The sequence below is a fragment of the Sciurus vulgaris genome (assembly GCF_902686455.1).
Source record: "Sciurus vulgaris genome assembly, chromosome: 10".
Taxonomy (NCBI): domain Eukaryota; kingdom Metazoa; phylum Chordata; class Mammalia; order Rodentia; family Sciuridae; genus Sciurus; species Sciurus vulgaris.
Genome location: NC_136470.1, coordinates 18536666 through 18555619, shown reverse-complemented (window position 1 = coordinate 18555619; position 18954 = coordinate 18536666). Strand labels below are relative to the sequence as shown.

General features: G+C 40.1%; 1 long non-coding RNA gene across 1 annotated transcript; it reads left to right on the top strand.

Moving 5' to 3' along the window:
• Positions 1–791: 791 nt before the first annotated feature.
• On the top strand, positions 792–17511 carry LOC306637577. Its single transcript, XR_013757218.1, has 3 exons — positions 792–997; positions 14896–14945; positions 15679–17511. It is a non-coding gene; the product is annotated as an uncharacterized lncRNA (long non-coding RNA).
• Positions 17512–18954: the final 1443 nt, after the last annotated feature.

The window sequence follows — 18954 nt, the reverse complement described above, 5'->3', positions numbered from 1 at the left end:
ACCTGTCTCTAAATAAAAAGGCCTGGGGTGTGGCTCACTTGTTAAGTGCCTTCCCCCCCCCCCCCCCCACTTCAATCTCTGGTCAAAAAAAAATAAAAATAAAAAAGGGAGTGGGGGAGCTATTCCTTTTTTTTTCTTCCTAAACAGGGAAAATTCAGTTTTCCATATCAGAGATATTGGAGACCTCCTGTGAAAAACGATTTTAAAAATTTGGAGGAAATTCCATGCAAGCCTGTGAGATGGCATCAGTATTAAACTCAGTTCAAAACATGTCAACTAAGAACCTCTGTTCTGTTTTAAACCTAGGAGCCAATAATAACCATCAGTACAGGAGCAACATTTATTTGGAATTCTGCCAGAGAAATCCAGGGGTGTTTAGCCCTTTCTGTCTGCCAACAACGTGGAATGCTGATGAGTCAGTTTTGACAGTGGTTAGAAGGTGGGATTTATGGGTAGGACATTCGAGTCTGAGATGGACAGGAAGAGGGAAAATGAGTATCTCAGTGTTCCCACAGGTACAGTTTCCCTTGATAACCACAGAATTGGTTTTCAGAATTCTCACAGATACCAAAATCCACAGATGCTCAAGTCCCTTATATAAAATGGCATAGAGTTTTCATATAACCTAAATTCATCCTCCTGTATACTTTAAATCATCTCTAGATTGCTTTTAATGCCTAATAAAACATAAGTAATGTACTAATAGTTGCTATATTATATTGTTTAGGGAATAATGACAAGAAAAAAGATTCAATACAATTTGTTTCCAAATATTTTCTATTCACAGGTTCTATTGAATCTGCTAGTGTGGAACTCAAGAATACAGAAGGTCAACTGTACTTCAAAAACACTGAAACACTGAAATAAGTTTTAAAGGCACATGCAGAGCTTAGAGACACATGGCCTTGACCAGGACATGAGTGTCAATGGCTTTGAATAGGTTTTCTTGACTTTAGATCAAGAAAATATCTTTGTATGTCCTAAAATGATATATAAGGTAAGTTCATCCCAAGGAGGAGGCAGGGAGGAAAATCCCTGGTTGGCAGGACTGTAGTAATGATAAGGAAGGAAAGAGGGAGGGAGGGAAGGAAGGAAGGAAGGAAGGAAGGAAGGAAGGAAGGAAGGAAGGAAGGAAGGAAGGAAGGAAGGAAGGGAGGGAGGGAGGGAGGGAGGGAGGGAGGGAGGGAGGGAGGGAGGGAGGGAGGGAGGGAGGAGTGGGGCAGAGGGAGGGAAATGAAATATTGATTCATGTTCACAGAATAAACACTAGAAAGGATAATGGTCCATGTGAAGCAAATTCTGACAAAGCAAATCTTGCTTTTCCAATTTGGTTTTAGGTTAGGGAGTAAGATACTTGCCAATTTGTCTGGCTACCTGCTGGATATAGTTTGAAGCACTTTCTTAATCTAGAATTTTCCCAGAGATCTTTCTGGGAATTTTTTCCATGTCCTAAGCTTCCAACAACTACTGATTAAATATCCACTTTGTGCTGGGAGATCCTAAAGAAGCACACGTGACCCTTGCCTTACCCATTTCACGCATAATAAATTGAGGTGAGATTCCCAAGACTTAGGAATTTCATAGAATGGTAAAATTTCAAGAACAATACAAACAACAATGTTTTAATTTTGTAAGCCTGCCAACAAAGTACCATAAACTGGGTGTGTCGAACAATGGAAACATTTTCTCACAGTTCTGGAGCCTGCAAGTCTGAGGTAGGATTCTTGGGTGGCCTTTCTCTGTGGTTCTTAGATGGTTGTCTTCTCCAAGTCTTCACATGGTCTTCCTTCTGCATGTCCTCCAGATCTCCTCTCACCAGGACACAGGCTATTGGGTTAGGGCCGACTCTCATAACCACATTTCAGCTCGACTGGCTCTGAGAATATAATCACATTCTGAGGTACTGGGGTTAGGACTTCAGCATATAAATTTGAGTGTCAGGGGATACAACTCAACCCATTATTTAACAACAACCCACAAACCAATGACCCTAAATAGACAGCAGTGGTTTCAAAATTTTTATTTTGCCAACTCAAGAGTTAAAAAGACAACTTATGATATCATCATTATTCAATAGAACAATTTATTAATACAAAAGAGGTAATAAAGATACAATCAAGGAATAAAGGAATATCCTTTAAATCAAATACATTTTACTTTATAAACCTCTCATAAATTTGTCCTTTTTTCTAGAACCAGAAAAATCTTGACATCTTTATTAGTAAATTTTAGCTCTAGCTAAAATCTGTTTCCAGTATTTTCAAAACTCATGTAGGAGGTAAAGAACTAAATATATCCTGTGGTCTCTATTCTGGAAAAGGAGGGATTATTGGACTTTGCATATTTTAAATAGATACCTTAAGCTGTAAGAGGAACTCTTAGAAAGGTCAAAGATTCTATGTGATAATAGAGAGAGAGAACTTAAAGAGGTAGGGTGTCATTATACAGTTAATCATATTTCCTCGGATTTAAACTACACTATGCTTATGATCAGTGATGCTTTCTTATGAAGGTGTGTGTATGTGTGTGTCTGTATTTCAGAAGTTGTTCATAAGCAATCAGGAGCTGAGACATAGATGTTGGTAGAAACAAATCTCTGAATGGGAACTTCCCTGGTGGAATTCAGCCCCAAACCTCAACTATACCATTGGTCTCCTGCTTGTGGGGCTATTGAAACAGAACCATCATATTTGGAGAACACTTTGGTGTTGTGCTAATATGTTCTGATGTGATTTCATATTGAGCCCCTATAATAAGTCCAAAGTCCTGCAATGAAGGTTTTTGTTGAACCAAGGATCTAGTCTCACATCAATTATCCCAGGAAGAAAAGTATTACAGAGGAGATTAGGACTAACAGTTCAGTCCTTATATTGACTTGGCAGGGAGGAAGTTGGATAGAGCCTGTTTCTGCAGTGTAATTCTTTCAGAGATAGCCCAGGACACTAATGTCAGGAGAAAAGCTCAAGGGATCTTGGGCAGAGAATAAGACGCCCTCTGTCCTCATGCAGGTTGAGTCAGATTGTCCACTAAAGAACCTTTTTTATCTGAAGAGCTTTAAAAGCAGCAGTATCCATATTCATTGACAGTTAAAATAAAACCACAAGCATTGCCTTGAAATTACTTTAGTAAATTCTGAAAGGGCTGTAAACTGTCTCAGCTCTGCTGTGGGATACAAGATTGTTTCATGTGTGACCCATGTGTTAAGGATCTGCAATCTTTGGACAAGATAATATGCTGATCCTGATGTTATTGAAAACTTTTTTTTTTTTTTTTTTTTTATGCTAGGAATTGATCCCAGGGCCTCACATATACTAGCAAGTGGTGTACCACTAAGCTACATCCTGGGCCCTGAAAACTATTATATTTTGTTCATCACAAACTTTTTCATTAATTACCCAAAAGTATAGCTTTAAAATATTTTTTGTCTCAATCACTGAGTTTTTCAATACCTCTGGAAATTTTGCACCCTAGTATCAGTCCTAACTTTAAAAAGTTCCACCCAGTGGCTTGGGAGTTGGAGACAGGAGGATCAAGAGTTCAAAGCCAGCCTCAGCAATGGTGAGGTGCTAAGTAACTCATTGAGATCGTCTCTAAATAAAATGCAAAATAGGGCTGGGAATGTGGCTCAGTGAGTGCCCCTGAGTTCAATCCCTGGTACCAAAAAAAAAAAAAAAAAAAAAGTTCCAGGACCTGTTTTACAACGAGACAAGGAATTTTAAGTGTTCAACTTCACAGAAAGTGGAGTAAGAAATGTAACAATGTGGTTTTTATATCACAGTAGGAATAAGTTCAAGAAAACATATAAAAGTATTTCATGACTCTGAGAGTTGTCAGCAAATGTATAAAAACTTCCTCAGTCAATGATATTCAACATCGGCTGTGGTGGAAAGAAGGCAGGGCAAAGGAATAACTATAGCCTTGGGGTAGAACAAGGAGTCGAAATGTGACAATCACATCAGAAAATCACAGGCAGCATAAAATTCTTGCCCTAAACTTCTGCATCCTGATGTTATACATTTTCGTCAATTTTTTGGTATGGTACCAGGGCAAGCTGAGATAAATCCTTACTGTGGGAATATTATATCACATTCGCAGCAGCATCTTCTTGATCTTGGAAGAATGTGGAAATTAAAATCAATATCTGGGGACTTCTGGTTTTCTGACATGTAAAGGGCTGGGAAGTTGTCCCTCCTGTCCCTGCAACAAGAAGTTCTACAAACTGAAAATCGACAACTTTCCTTGGAAACATCAAATAGTTGGGGTTACAGGGTAAACTGTCACCCCAAATCTGGAGAAACAAGTGGACACAGAGTCACAGCTAGTATCTATCGACTCACAGCAGTTAGAGCTGGAAACTGGTAGGAACACATAACCGATAATTTCGATGAACTGCTGAAAGCTGCCTGTGGTCCAGTGTGGGGGGAGTTTCCATGTCCCACGTGGATGAGGGGAAAAGTTTCTGTCAGAGGACAACAGTGCCAAGTGATCAATTAATTACTAATAAGTTTACCTAATCAATAAACACAAGAGCCAATACTCTTTTCAAATGGAAAGGGGTGTAGCAGCTGGGCCATACCAGATCTGACCTCCAACAAGATGGAGAAGCCCCACCTTCACCTTTATAGTCCCACAGTAAAGGGGCCTGGACCTGGAGGGGCTTCTTCGGTGAGGAACAGGATGGGGTGGAGTTAGGGAAGCCATTTACTTAGAGAATTAGCATATTCTTAGGGGTGAGCCACTCTGTACAGGGCCACCTACTCCCCGGCTGTCTGAAACAGTCTCTCATGCTGCCAATTCCTGGGAGTCAGCCTCTGTATCCAATGGCTCAGCCAAGCCTGATTCTGCTAAACATGGATGGCTCCCCACAGTGAAAAACTCCTGAGGCCCAGTTTAAGGACTCCCACACTTTTATAGGTTTTGCTTCAGAAATTTGATCAGATTCTCATGATGAAAAGTGAATAAACCCCCCATGGGTTCTGGTAGAAGGAGGGAAAGAGTAACCGTGGTGAAGTCACCATGAAAAAAACCTGGAGCATTTGTTACTGGAGTCCTTGGGCAGAGGTCCCAACAGACCAAGCTCAGTTTACCCACCCCAGTAAGCCAATCAAAGAGGGCAAGAACGGAGCTTTTAGTCAGTTTGTCCACTCTGGGAAGAAGAGACATAAAGGTACAGTGACCAAAGATCTGTCTTCAAGGGACTGACAGAAACTCTCAGGTTACAGAAAAGGGAAGAGAGTCAAAGTTTGGGGGCTTGCACAGTTGGCAGAGGAAGTCATTCTGCTCAGGCCATGGTCTGCTTGGTCCTTATCTCAGGACTGGTTCTGTGGAGTTCTGGGAAAGGCATCATTGCTTGAGGGGATGATTTGGTTCCCATACTGACATGATTGCTCCTGTTTCAGGGGCAATCTCCTGGGGTGACTGGTTCTAGCAGGCTCTCCAATGGTGAGGGGTAGATTCAGTCCCTTATCATAAAGATGCATATCAAGCAGGCCAGTTGTTCCTGGGATCCAAAGCAACTGCAGAAAGAAATAGCTTAGAAGAAAAAAATAAAAATAAAATTAAGAAATAAATGGAGTCTTCAGAGAGGGATGAAATGGTGTTGGTCAGGTCAGTGACTAGGCCCTGTCACACGTTCTCTTTAACAAACGAAGTGGAAAGACTTTATCAGAGCCTTACCTCATCTGGAGAAAGGCATTTCTTCCACATCAGCCCCCTGGAATGATGGAAAATAAGAACACTGGTGGAGGTGATAGCCAAGGGACAGGCTGACTGGAATCCTGATTTAATTATAAGATTATATACTGCTTCTCTTCCCCATACCTCATCACCACACTGATAACCTCCAATATAACAACAGCAGATTGCTGTTGCAGTTTTTGATTACCATTTTTTTTTCTTTAGATTCTTGAGAATACAGAGCTGTACATTGCAGACTCTACCTGAGGGGAGTTCTGAGTGTTCCTGGAGTCCTAGGCCAGAGTAGGGCTTGACTTCAGGGGTTCCCAATAAACCAGGTCCAGCCACCCCACAAAAGAGCCACATGGAAAGAGTGATGGTGAGGTAGGAAAGGAATTTATTCAGTATAGCCATACTGGGAAGGACCAAAGGGACCAAGAGTCCTTAGCCCCACCTTTGAGGAACTAACAAGAGCTTTGCAGTTATGTAGGAAGAACAAAAGCAGGGGGTGGGAAGAAGTATGCATAGCTAAGCACCTGGGTCCGAATGTGACCTGGTGATCATTATCTCAGGGCAGCCACTGGAGTCTTATCAGTGATGAGGAACTACGGCTGAGCTGGTATGGAGGTGCACACCTGAAATCCAAGCTACTTGGGAGGCTGAGGACAAATTGCAAGTTTGAGATCAGTGTAGGCAACTTAGGGAGACCCTATCAAAATACAATTTAAAAAGGGCCGAGATAAAAAAAAATAATAATGATAAATAAAATAAAAAATGGCTGGAATAGAGTTTAGTGGTAGAGTGCTTGTCTAGCATTTATGAGGTTCTGGGTTCAATCCCCAGTACCACCAAAAACTAAAATGAAGTGTCTGCTGCCTGGAGGTAGTTTTGATTCTCATCACAAGCTGCTTACTGATTGGACCTCTTGTTCCTAGAATCCAAGGTGACTGCAGGGCAATGACAAGACACAAGGGCAAGATGGTTTCAGTTCCAGGGCAATGATTGGACATTTCTAGGCACCGTCCCGGTGATCTGGAATAGACATCTAAAAGCTAATGGTTGACAATCCGTTAATTATGGTATTCCTGTAAATCTTGAAAATATCTCAGTCAGTCTTATCTTGATGTCTTTGGCCTTGAAGGGCAGGGTTGCCAGGTTTAGATGAACACATCTTAAATGATTAACGAGTCTGCATGCAGAGCTGAGCAGAAATCTAACCCAAAGTTTAAGATAGCTAGAGAGAGATGCAAAATGAAGATGAGATTTTATTCTGCTTTTAGTTACCCTTTGGGCATCTGCAGACCCAAATGAAGAATCAGTGCTGTTATTTCCCATTACAAGAGAAACCTAAAGTTGACAGGACATGGGAGGGATTTGAAGCTTTTTGTACATACAGTTACAATAAACAATAGACACCACTCAATTTCTGGTCACATCAACATAAAAACTCTCACCCTAAAGTCCTACTATCTCGACTTCTATTATCTAGCACATTGTAATCATCTTTCATCAAAAAAATTTCCAGACAAGCTAAAAGGAACCCCCCCCCCCCCCCCCAAAAAAAAGACCCGGATTTAGATGAACAAATTTTGGAATTATTACTCAGGTAATTTAAAATAACTTTGAATATGTTAAGGGCTGTAATGGAAAAAGTAAATGATATTCATCAAAGCTGAGTAATATAAGCAGGGAGATGGAAACTGTAAGAAAGGATGAAAAGTAAATGCTAGGAATAAAAATTAGTGTAATAAGTGGGTGCCGTGGCTCACGTCTGTAATCCTAGCTGAAGCAGAAAGCTAAGTCAGGAAGGTCATAAGTTCGAGGATACACAGCAACTTAGCAAAACTCTGTCTTAAAATTTATAAAATGAAAAAGGGCTGAGAATGTAACTCAGTGATAGAGCATTCATGGGTTTAATTCCCAGGACTGAAGAACAAAAACAAACAGAAAAAAAAAAAAAAAAAAAAAAAAAAAACCTCACTATAACAATAATCCAGACGAGTTTATCCAGAGCTGACATGACTAAGGAAAGAATCAGGGAGCTTGAAGATCTGTCAATATAAACTTTACAAACTGAAATACAAAGAGAAAAAAAATTGAATTTAATGAAAAAGAACCTCTAACAACTGCAGAATAGTTGTAAATTCGTAAATACACATAATCGGAATACCAGAAGGAAAAAAAAAAGAATGAAACAGGAGAAATATTCGAAGTTATTATATCTGAGAATGTTCCAAAGTTAATGACAGACACAAAATCACAGATCCAGGAAGCTCAGAGAACACCAGCTGGATAAATCCCTCCAAAATCTCTGTAGAGCATATCATATTCACCCTGCAAAAAACCAAAAACAAAGAGGAAATCTTGAAAGAATCCTGACTTAAAATAACTTCACCTACAAAGGAATAAGGAACAGAATTATAGTGGAATTTCAGTGAAATATTTAATTTATTAAGAGAAAGAAAAGTAATCTACCAACCTAGAATTTTTTTGTGTGCGGGGATAGGGGTGGGTCCTGGAGATTAATTCAGGGCCACTTGATCACTGAGCTCCAGCCCTATTTTGTATTTTATTTAGAGACGCAGTCTTATTGAGTTGCTTAGTGCCTTGCATTTGCTGAGGCTGTCTTTGAATTTGCGATCCTCCTGCCTCAGCCTCCTGAGCCGCTGGGATTACAGGCCTGAGCCACTGAGCCCAGCTAGAATTTTTTTTTTTTATTCCTCAAAAATGAAAGCGAAATAAAGACTTTTTCAATGGCAAAAGTCAAAAGTTATAATAATGAGGTTTAAAGATCTTAACTTGCTGGATCTGTGTATGTGCATGTGTATTTTTTTGAGGTTCTGAGGATGGAACCTAGGAACATTCGAGGCAGGAACTCTATCATTGAGCTATGCCCCCAGCCACTTAACTGACTTTTTCATTCTAGAATCAATCAACACTTCATTCTATAAAAAAGAATAAGTGTTCTAGTAGTCTGAGCAAAGAAGTTTGATTTTATATACAGGGAAAGACTGAAGAAAGAGACCAAGAACAAGAAGCATTTTGATTGTTTTCCTTATAAGGCAGGAACAGGGAGACAAAATAGAAAAATAACTCATTGGGTAGCATCAAGTTACCTTTGGTTATTTTTTTGTGTGTCAGGATTAAGTCACAGGGAACTTTATCATCATGCCAATTGATATTAGTGTTTAGGGGGACACTATTATCCTTATTTCTTAGAAGGTTAGAAAACAAGTTAGCTTGGGTTTGATGCTGTGGAACCTCAGCATGGGTGACTCCATTTTCATTTTTTATTTATTCACCTGGTGCTGGGGACAAAACCCAGGGCCTCTTGTGTGCTAGGCAAATACTCTACCACTTAGCTATACCCTAGTGCTCCTTGAGCTTTAGTCTAGTTAGCTAGGTCTCCTGGTGTAGGAGCTTAGTCCAAAGCAATGGCCTCCTATAATTTTTTTTAATTAATTAATTTATTTTTAATATTTTTATTAGTTGTTGGTGGGCCTTTATTTACTTATTTATATGTGGTGCTGAGAATTGAACCCAGTGCCTCACATGTGCTAGGCAAGGGCTTTACCACTGAGCCACAACCCCAGCCCCTATAATTTTTTTTTTTTTTTTTTTTTTTTTTTTTTTTTCCGTGCTGGGATTGAACTCAGGGCCCTGTGCTTGCGAGGCAAGCACTCTACCAACTGAGCTATATCCCCAACCCAGTTGTTTTTTTTTTTTTTTTTAAACATTAGACAAGCAAAACCTGAGAGGATTCATTGCCAGAAAATCTGCCTGGAAAAAATGTTTTTAAAAGTTCTTTAGGGAAAAGGCAAAGTACAAAAGTCAGAAACTCAGACCTACATAAAGAAGGAAGAGCATCATAGAAGGAATAAATGAAAGTAAAATAAAATCTTTTGGTGTTCATATTCTTGAGCTAAAACAAATAATTTGTTTTAAGTAATAACAGTAACAATGTACTGAGCAATGATTACTAGAATAAGTGGAATGAATGACAAGTATATCACAAGAGAAAAGAGGGAGGAATTGGGGAAACTCTATAAGAAACCTGCATTACATGTGAAGTGGCATAGTGTTCACCGACGGTGGACTTAGATTAATTAAAAATGTATACTACACTTTAGGGCAAATGCTTAAAAATTAGAAATATCCTTTATATGCTAAGGAAGGAGGTAAAATGGGCAACATGATCAATGATCATATTCAGCTGCTACTCAATTTGGCTCAAAATGTTCATAGCAGTTTTCTCTATAAACAATTTCATAATTCAAAACCAAAATGTCCAAATAGTACTCAAAGGCCTGGGCTATACTATTAATGTCCTACTGCTCACTGAAAAGAAAACACTATTGAATACCTAAGCATGCTGAGGCAGAATGTCTATAAACGTCCCCACAAAAACTCTTCCCATCCCTGTGTGTGCATGTCACCCATCCCATGGAGAAGAGCAGTTCATTTCCATTCCCTTTGAACTTGAGCTGTCCTTGTGACTTTCTTTAACCAACAGAATGCAGTAGAAGTGATGTTGGTGCCAGGTCCAGATCTAGGTCTCGAGAGAAGCAGCAGCTTGCATATCTGCATACCCAGAACCCAGCCAGTATGCTATACAGAGGCTGGTCTAGAATGTTGGGGATAGAGGGGCATTGTACAACAATAAAGTGGCAATTCTCCAAGCAGAGAACATGGTCTTTAATGTTTATGCACCTGATACTGAATTGTCAAAATACATGTGGCAAACTGATAGAACTCCGAGGATAGACAAATCTATTACTGTAGATGGACACTTTATCAGTCTTCTCTGAGAAAGTGATAGTTCAGAAAGTCAGTAAAGATTTAGGTGACCTGAACATCTATCAACTGTATCTAATTAATAGCTACGTAATACTTCATTCAAAACAGGAGAACACATATTCCTCTTACATGGAACATACACCAAGTGTACATGGAATACATATTAAGCATTGATCTTGGGACAAACCTGGAAAATTTTTAAATAAAAATCATGAAAACTGTGCTTTCAAATCATAACAAAATTGAACTAGAAATATATAACACAAATATACCTAGAAATCCCCAAATGGTTAGAAATTAACATAAAATAACTCATGGGTCAAAGATGAAGTCTTGGGAGATATTAAAATATTTTGAACTAAATAAATAAAACTTGCAGGCTGCAGGGAAAGCACTTCTGAAAGGAAAATTTGTAGCACTAAATGTAACATTAGAAGCAAAGATATCTAAATATCTAGATTCTGTAAATTTCCAACTTAGGAAATTGGAGAAAATAACAATTTGAGGCTGAAGCATATAGATGAAAAATAATAAAGTCTAGAGCAGAAATCATTGAAGTGGAAAATAGGAAATCAATAGAGAAAATGGATGAAATAAAAAACTGGACTTCCAGTGTATTACTATGGTTTAATAATTGTGGCAAATGACTGGGCCCAGGGTGGGCGCCTATAGTCCCAGCTACTCTAGAGGCTGAGGCAGGAAAACAGCTTGAGTCCAGGAGCTATAAGCCAACCTGGGTAACATAGCAAGATCCCGTCTCTTGAAAAAAAAAAAAAAATTGTAACAAATGGACCATACTAATGTAAGATGCTCATAGTAGGTGAAACTATGTGTGATGCATGTGGAAGGAAGTCTCTGAACTTTTTGTATCATCTTTGCTATTTTCCTTTAGATCCAAAACTGTCCTAAAATAATGTTTTTTTAAAAACCAATATATGGGCTGGGGTTGTGGCTCAGTGGTAGAGCACTTGCCTCGAACTGGGCTCGATTCTCGGCACCACATAAAAATAAAGATATTCTGCCCATCTACAGTTAAAAAATATTTTTAAAAAAACTAAATATCTGGTTTGACAGGGTGAACTCACTACTAAGCAAGTTGTCAGTAACTGCTCTCATTGAATGCTTTGCCACATTTGGGGCTGTTTCAGATCAGCCATGGCTAAGATCGAAGCTCCTGGGAGCCATCTATGAACCAAGCGTGTAACTGAGTGATGTGTGAGCCATAGGCAGGGAAGTCACTGTCTTGGGAACTCCCAGGCAGAAATCCCCTGGTATGAGATCACCCACTTCATGCTGGCACCTGCTTACTGCTCAAGTTTAAGCACAGCCTTCCAGAGATGGATGTAGCATGTCAAATGTCAATCAACCTGTGCACAGCAAGACCCTTGCCACACCAGTAAGCAAGCACTGAAACTAAACTCCTCCTACTGAAACCGTATCACCGCTTCGATGTTGTTCAGTTCTAGTTCCTATCAGGACTGGAAGACACATCAGGAACTCCACTTTTTAAATCTAACCTTGGTTTCGTCTTATTTCTTACCGATTATTTAAGACTTTTATTTTCCCAGGTGGCTCACGCCTCCTGAGCAGGAACCTGCTCTTTTGGGGTACTGGACACTCCGTCATCAAGCAAGGCATATTTGGGGTGTCTTGAGTGTGAAGTTGTCTAAGATCTTTAAGCGGATGCCTCCTATCCCCTTCAAATGGGGCAGGATATAAATAAGTTTATAGCTTTTACAGATCACGTGTAAAAGGGATACAAAGGCAAGGACATAGAGAAAAGACAGAGAGCTACCACTAGAAATAGCATCCAAAAAGTGAAAGTTCAGCATGGCTGGAGACTTGCAAAAACTTCTTAGCTGAACAAAAGCTAGATTTTTTTTTTTTCATTTTGGAAGAAAGATAAGAGTGCATAAGGTTGATTTTAGAAAAAGTAGGATATTACATTGCTGTATCACTTAGTTTGGGTTTCTAAGGGGAGTGGGAATACCCCAGATAATGAGCTTTAACAAATAGAAGGCTGATTTTGTTCCTAAGTACTTGGGGGCAGATTGACCAGGGCTTGGTTTCCTTCTCTGTGACATCACAATACCTGTGATAATGATTGTATAGGTCACTATTACTCAGACACTGCATGGGGAATGGGTTTGGCCTGAATGCGAAGGACAAGAGAAAGCTTCACGACTGGGAAGAACTTATCCTTCAGGGGTACCAGGGTTGTACCCCTCGTCTGTGTCCTGGGGTACTGGTTAAGGGTTGAGAGCAAGATAGTCTGAGAGGTGAGTCTGGGAGATACCATAAGCACCCTCTAGGCTAGGGGAGAGGGCAGATCATTAATTCATTTCCCTATTTCAGCTTCATCTTTCTTAAAATTATACTCTGTCTTTGAGATAGAGGTGGTATGTCAGTCTTGCTTTTCATGTATTATGAGTCTTTCCATTGCTAGTATTGGCAGAGATTGGTAAGGCCAAGTTTTGAAGTGGCTGCATTCGGAGCTACTCTCCAGATGCATCTTTATGATCTGAAGTTCATTGAAGTTCATTGTTAAAATTCCCAAAAGGATACCATGCTGAAGCCACTAAAGGATTCCCAACACACCAATATGCTGTGTCACTTTTAATCTAATCATTGTTGGGTAAGTGTCCTCTCCTGGTACCCAGTCAGAGAGATTTTGAATAGAGAAACAATCGTCTGTAGGGGCTTTGGTAGGTTGCATCTAGGCAGGTCTTGAGAAGTGGAAATAATGGAGAAACTCGTTGAAACAAAATTTTATGGCTAGAAACCACGAGCTAAAGCTAAGTTACACGAGCTGGGACTGCTTTCCTTAGAAAGGTAACAGCCCAGTCAGTCTGGATGTCTAGTTTACATTGCATGCAACTTGCTTTGAAACATTGTTCTATACATACACCTTCATATTTTCTTTTTCTTCTTCTTTTTTTTTTGGGGGGGGGGTGGGATTGAACACAGGGGCACTTGACCACAGAGCCACGTCCTCAGCCCTATTTTATATTTTATTTAGAGACAGGGTCTCATTGAGTTGCTTAGTGCTTCACTTTTGCTGAGGCTGGCTTTGAACTCAAGATCCTCCTGTCTCAGCCTCCTGAGCTGCTGGGATTCTTTTTATAATAGCATCTTCTCCTAGTTCCTGGATGTGTCATGGGTCAAAGAACTTTGACATTTCCAGGTCTGGGATCATCTTCATTTTATCGGTGAGAAAAGGGCAGGTGCAGAGAAATTTGCAAAGTCTCCAGGTTTACACTGGCCATGACGGGTCCAATCCAGATTAACCTGGTTGCAAAGCCAGTACTCTCTCCCTTACAACACACTTCCTTCCAGAAGCATTGCTTTATTTAGGTTCTCAGCGTAACAGGGCTTATGGATTTCACAGTTCCTTTTTATGCCAGGCAAGCAGCTCTATAACATTCTTTTACATGACTTGCAATTCTGTAGCGAGAAACAGGGACATTAAAAAGAAATCTATAAAGGGTGTCCCTTGGGAATGGCACTTAGGATGTTCATTTTCAGAGCTCTCTCAGTCAATGTTGGTGCTGTGGATTCATGTGTGTGTCTGTCTATACTTAGACTCATATATGCACATGGCACCCCTCTTTGAAAAAAATGCTGAAATTCTTTCTAGTTGGCACTATACAGTCTTAAACCCAACCACAGGAAAGTGAGAATTTATGATGACTGCAACCTTTAGAAAATTGGGACCACATTGATTTTATTCACCATTCCAAGGCTCCTGTTCCGTGAATAGTAACTTTCTAATCTAGGTGGAATAAACACACACCATCACTATTGCTGATAATGCTAATAACCGAAAAATCAATATGAACTGCAGCCTGAAAATCTCTCCAATGTAGGGCTTTGAGGCATACACAAGACAAATGTGTATGGTGTTAATGTTTCGAAATTTAGAATCTTAGCACTTAATATTAAGTTTAATGTAAGAAATGCACACTTGAAGAAAAGCTTCCACTTCAGCATGTATTTTGTTGAAGAAAACGTCAGAGCCAGGAGCTGTGGCATACACATATAATTCCAGTCACTTGGGAAGCTGAGAAAAGAGCATTGCAAGTTCAAGGCCAGTCTCTGAACTTAGTGAGACCTTGTCTTAACATAAAAATAAAAACGACCAGGGATGTGGCTAAGTGATTAAGTGCCTCTGGGTTCAATCCCCAGTACCCCTCTCCCGACAAAAAAAAAAAAAAAAAAAAAAAAAAAAAAAAAGAAGAAGAAAGAGAAAGAAAACTTCAGAGGAATCCAGAGGCATAATACCCAGAAAGATTAAAAACAGCATGAAGTTGAAACAAAATGTAGGTCTTTTAGAAAAAAAAATTGTTCCCTATGGTATACTTTTTTCCTTCCCATAACCAACTGCTGTAAAAAATAAAATAAAATTCCCCTCCAATCTCTCAGCAACCCACAAGGATTAAGACCTCCCATCTGCAGGAATGGAACCAGGAAAGGTAAGGTAATCAGTTTTGAACTTCTGATAATTTGGGGTTTTTAAAATCTTTTTTAAAAAAATATCTTTTTTAGTTGTCAATGGACACAATACTTGTGTGTGTGTGTGTATATATATATATATAGTGCTGAGGATTGAATCCAATGCCTCATATATGTTAGGCAAGCGCTCTACCACTGAGCTACAACCCTGGCCCATGACAATTCTTTCTGCTGCTTTCTGTATTGGCTTTAACCTGTTTGGTGAAATATTTGTCCTTTGAGATTTTAGCTTTTCCCAATGGTTTCTATTCCTGAGAAAGTGAAAAGTCTATAAGTGTGAACATAAACTTGGAATCTTTCCCAGTTTTCACAAAGAAAAAAAAAATCCCAAGACAATATAATAGTTGGTGGGTTGTTTCTGTACAGTCTTTTAACACCACCTATTATCCACTGAACCCAGGATTGTCACAGACTCTTATGCATCAGAGGACACAGTTTCTGTTGAAGAATATGGAGAGTAGGTCCCAGGGAACTTCCCTTACTGTTCCCCTACCTGCCCACCTGGCCTGCCCTAAATGAGCCCACCACCAAAACTCCCATGACCTGGGCCTGCTAAACCCCCTAAAACCCAGACCCTTGTTGCAGCCCATTGTCATTGTCCCCTCAAAAATGTGCCCCTCCATTCCTTAATAAAGCATCACTAGTCTCTTGAGGTCTGTCTCCATTTTCTTTTCTTTTTGTATTCTCTTTCAGGTGTTTTCATTTGGTGTTGAAAGTGGTAACGAATGTCTACCAGTTTTTCATATTTCCCTCCCTTTTCTTTCTCTTCCTGCCTTCAAAGGTCACTTCTGTGGCTCTCTGAGGTCCGGGAAGCCTCCAGCCGGACTAACATGGCTGAATTGCCAGACTGTTTTTTTTTTGTTTTGTTTTTTTTTCCCTGTCTCTCTCCCTTTCTTATACTCAAAGAAGGAGGCCCTTCATGAGTCCTGGCTAAATTTTTGCTGCCTTACTCTGCCACGTGGATGGAGCAAGGAAGGACCTGTTTTGGGTCCTTTATTAATGTGAGGGGCATCCTCCTTCTCGTATGTATTCAGACTTCCAAATCAGAGGCTGTTTTCTGCCATTTTGTTCCTGCAAGCAACACCGCGAGGTAAGATCCCTTCCGATCTCTGGCAGAGGCACCCTTCCTGAGACCACCACCTTTTGGCTCATCTGTACCCTGGGGGCCCTCTATCAATGGGAATGCAGGAGGGGATGCCCTCTCATTCTCTGGTGGAACTCTGTCTGGTGATGAGAGATATCCAGGGATACCTCGATCCTTGACTGCCACCCTTGTCAAACCTCTCCAACTTGGGATCCCTTGGGACTCCCCCTTGGGTTGTCTCATTGCTCATCCAGACCCCAGGGGGTCTTCCCCCAATCTGGCCACAATCTAAATTAAGCAACCTCAGTCAAAAACCCAAATTCAGAATTTGTGACCTTTGACCCCCAAATCCTCCAAGACTTAGATAATGTCCTACAGTGAAATGGCAAATGGTCTGAGGTTCCTCACCACTAAGCTTTCTTTTACCTTTGATCGAGGCCCTCACGCCAACCTTGCTCTGCTCTACAGTTAATTCTCACTGACCCTCTTCTCCTTAAGCCCCTAGATCAGGTCCTGAGTCCCAGCCCTCTTCTTCATTTATGGCCCCAAAATAGCAGATAAACTCCCACCAAAAATAGGTAAAGCTATAGGCTATAAAGGGAAGTTTCATAGACAGGAATGCCTGATAACTATCAAAAGAGGCTGTCAGAGTCATAAGCGTTTTTTCTGAGTCAATTTGAGACCTATGAATCTTCCTAACCTCCTACATAGGCAAGCTTGATCTGTGTTTCTGTGTTTGCTAGTATGATCATGTAGCCCCATTATTTGTCCCTCATATTGGTCTAAAAGATGTAATGTGGCACTTAAAAGTCATCACCAACTTTACTAAGAAAGTCCTAAGTAACTGTAATAAAGGGATCTCTACTAAGCACAGAGGTATTCTGTAAAAATCAGGTGACATTAGGTAACTTAACTATGTCTTATGAGGGCATCTGTGATATTTTAAAACTAAGTGTTGTGAAAACTCTGGCAATGTTAAAGATTTCCCTTCCCAAATAGAAGCCTTGTCCTCACCAGCCTTATTATGGGAACAACTTCTTAGCTCTTGCACCTCCTGTGAGAGATTACTGGTTTCTGTTGTCTTTGTGAAATTCATGGACATGGTCCAGATGCTGCAATATTTATTTTGTGCTACTCTCATTTCAGTACTCACGTCTTTTTGTTTCTCTCATAGAAGCACCCCCCTGCCAGATGACTTTACAACCTGTTCTTTCTGAACCAGACTTTTGCCATGGACGCCTGGTCTGACCCAAAACATTCCTAAAAGGGAAACCCAAACTGCTTGCCCCATGCGGCCCTCTCTCAGCTTGATGCAGCCAGAGTGGTCATCACCCATTTTGCCTTACAGCAGTAAGATTTCCATTTTCAGAGAGGGGATTAAGGCCAGGGGACAAAAAGACAGTGTAGGTAATAAATGATTGGGTCAGAAAGATGGGGGCTGATTCAGGAGGAAATATAATGTCAATACCTTCTGGACCCTCCCCCTCCTCCATCTTTAACTAAGGCGACCTGCCTCCAGGGAATTTTTCTCCCCTGCAAGGAGTTGTTAATGAATGGATGAATGCCTCCTGGACCACTCTTCCTGCCTGTACCCCTGGGTGGCTTTGTTTCTGCCCTTGAGTCACCTCACCTTTTGACACTAGTCACATAAAGATGGGAGGAGGAGAGAGGCAGAATGGGGGGGGGGGGAGAGCATGCTAAATGTTGTATATAATAATTCTATCAAATGGGTTTCTCTGAAGCAGGAGACTTTTGCAACCAGATCCTGAAACTCTGGGAGATTCTCAAGATACAGCTCCCCTTGCTTTACCTTCTCTTGACTCTCATAAGACACATTTTCCCCTGTGCTCCCCTCATCTGGCAGGAAAAAGACCAGAAAATCTGCCTCAGAGTACTGCCCCTCATCTGTCCTAGTTCAGGAATCCAAATTATTTATTTTCTCTAGTGGAGACTTCACCCAGAACACTAAAAGGCTTGTCTCCTGCTTCAAATTGAGGAGCATAATATGAAATCATAGTCCTGTGAGGATGAGGACTCAAAAGGACAAAGGGAACATGTAAGAAATTTTAGGGTCACAACTAGCTGGCAGATGTCCTCCCTAAAAGTAGTTATCAAAAAGTTAGTGTCCTCCGTTCTGAGTGAAGTCCCAGCCAGAAGTCATGGAAGGAAAGGCAGAAACTGCTGATCCCCTAGAGGCTGTAGCGTTCCCTCCTACCTGTGGAGTTCTACCAACAAACAGCTACAAGATCTTTGTTTCTTGTCTGTTTTGTGTGTGTTGGCACACTTGTATATTACGTTGTCTACATGTGTGCTTGTATCCACATATCAAGTACATGGTATCAAAATTAGCATAGATAAATGAGTGCTCATAAATTAAAATTTAAATGAGAAATGGATCCAATTAACTTTTAGTTCACATGATTTAAAAAGTTCAACTTAAATTAGGTAACCAAATGAGACTAAAAATGTCTTTAAAATTACCAACTCACAAGTTTTTGTAGGTGGTCAGTTAGTAGAGTTTTGGTTTCTATAAAATGTCTAGAATGTAATATCCATTACTTCTCGGGTATTTCTTCAACAAGGAAGAGATGGCTGGTACTGTTAACTACCCTTGTCTGATATCTTGATTTTTACAGTTTAAAATAAGTAAATTATATTTAACATCAATGGGATTAATCTTCATAAATGTGTTTGTTAGAGACAGCTGATTAATTTTCATAGGTAAAGTGCTAAGATATCAACTAGTAAATATAAAATCTTAAATTCCACAGAGTAATATACTTAAACATTATGTGTGTTTTTATAAATTGGTAAATGGAAAAAGTTTGATTGCTTTGTGTCTGCACTGAAAACAAGGTAACTAAGAGTTAAGATTCTATCAAGTG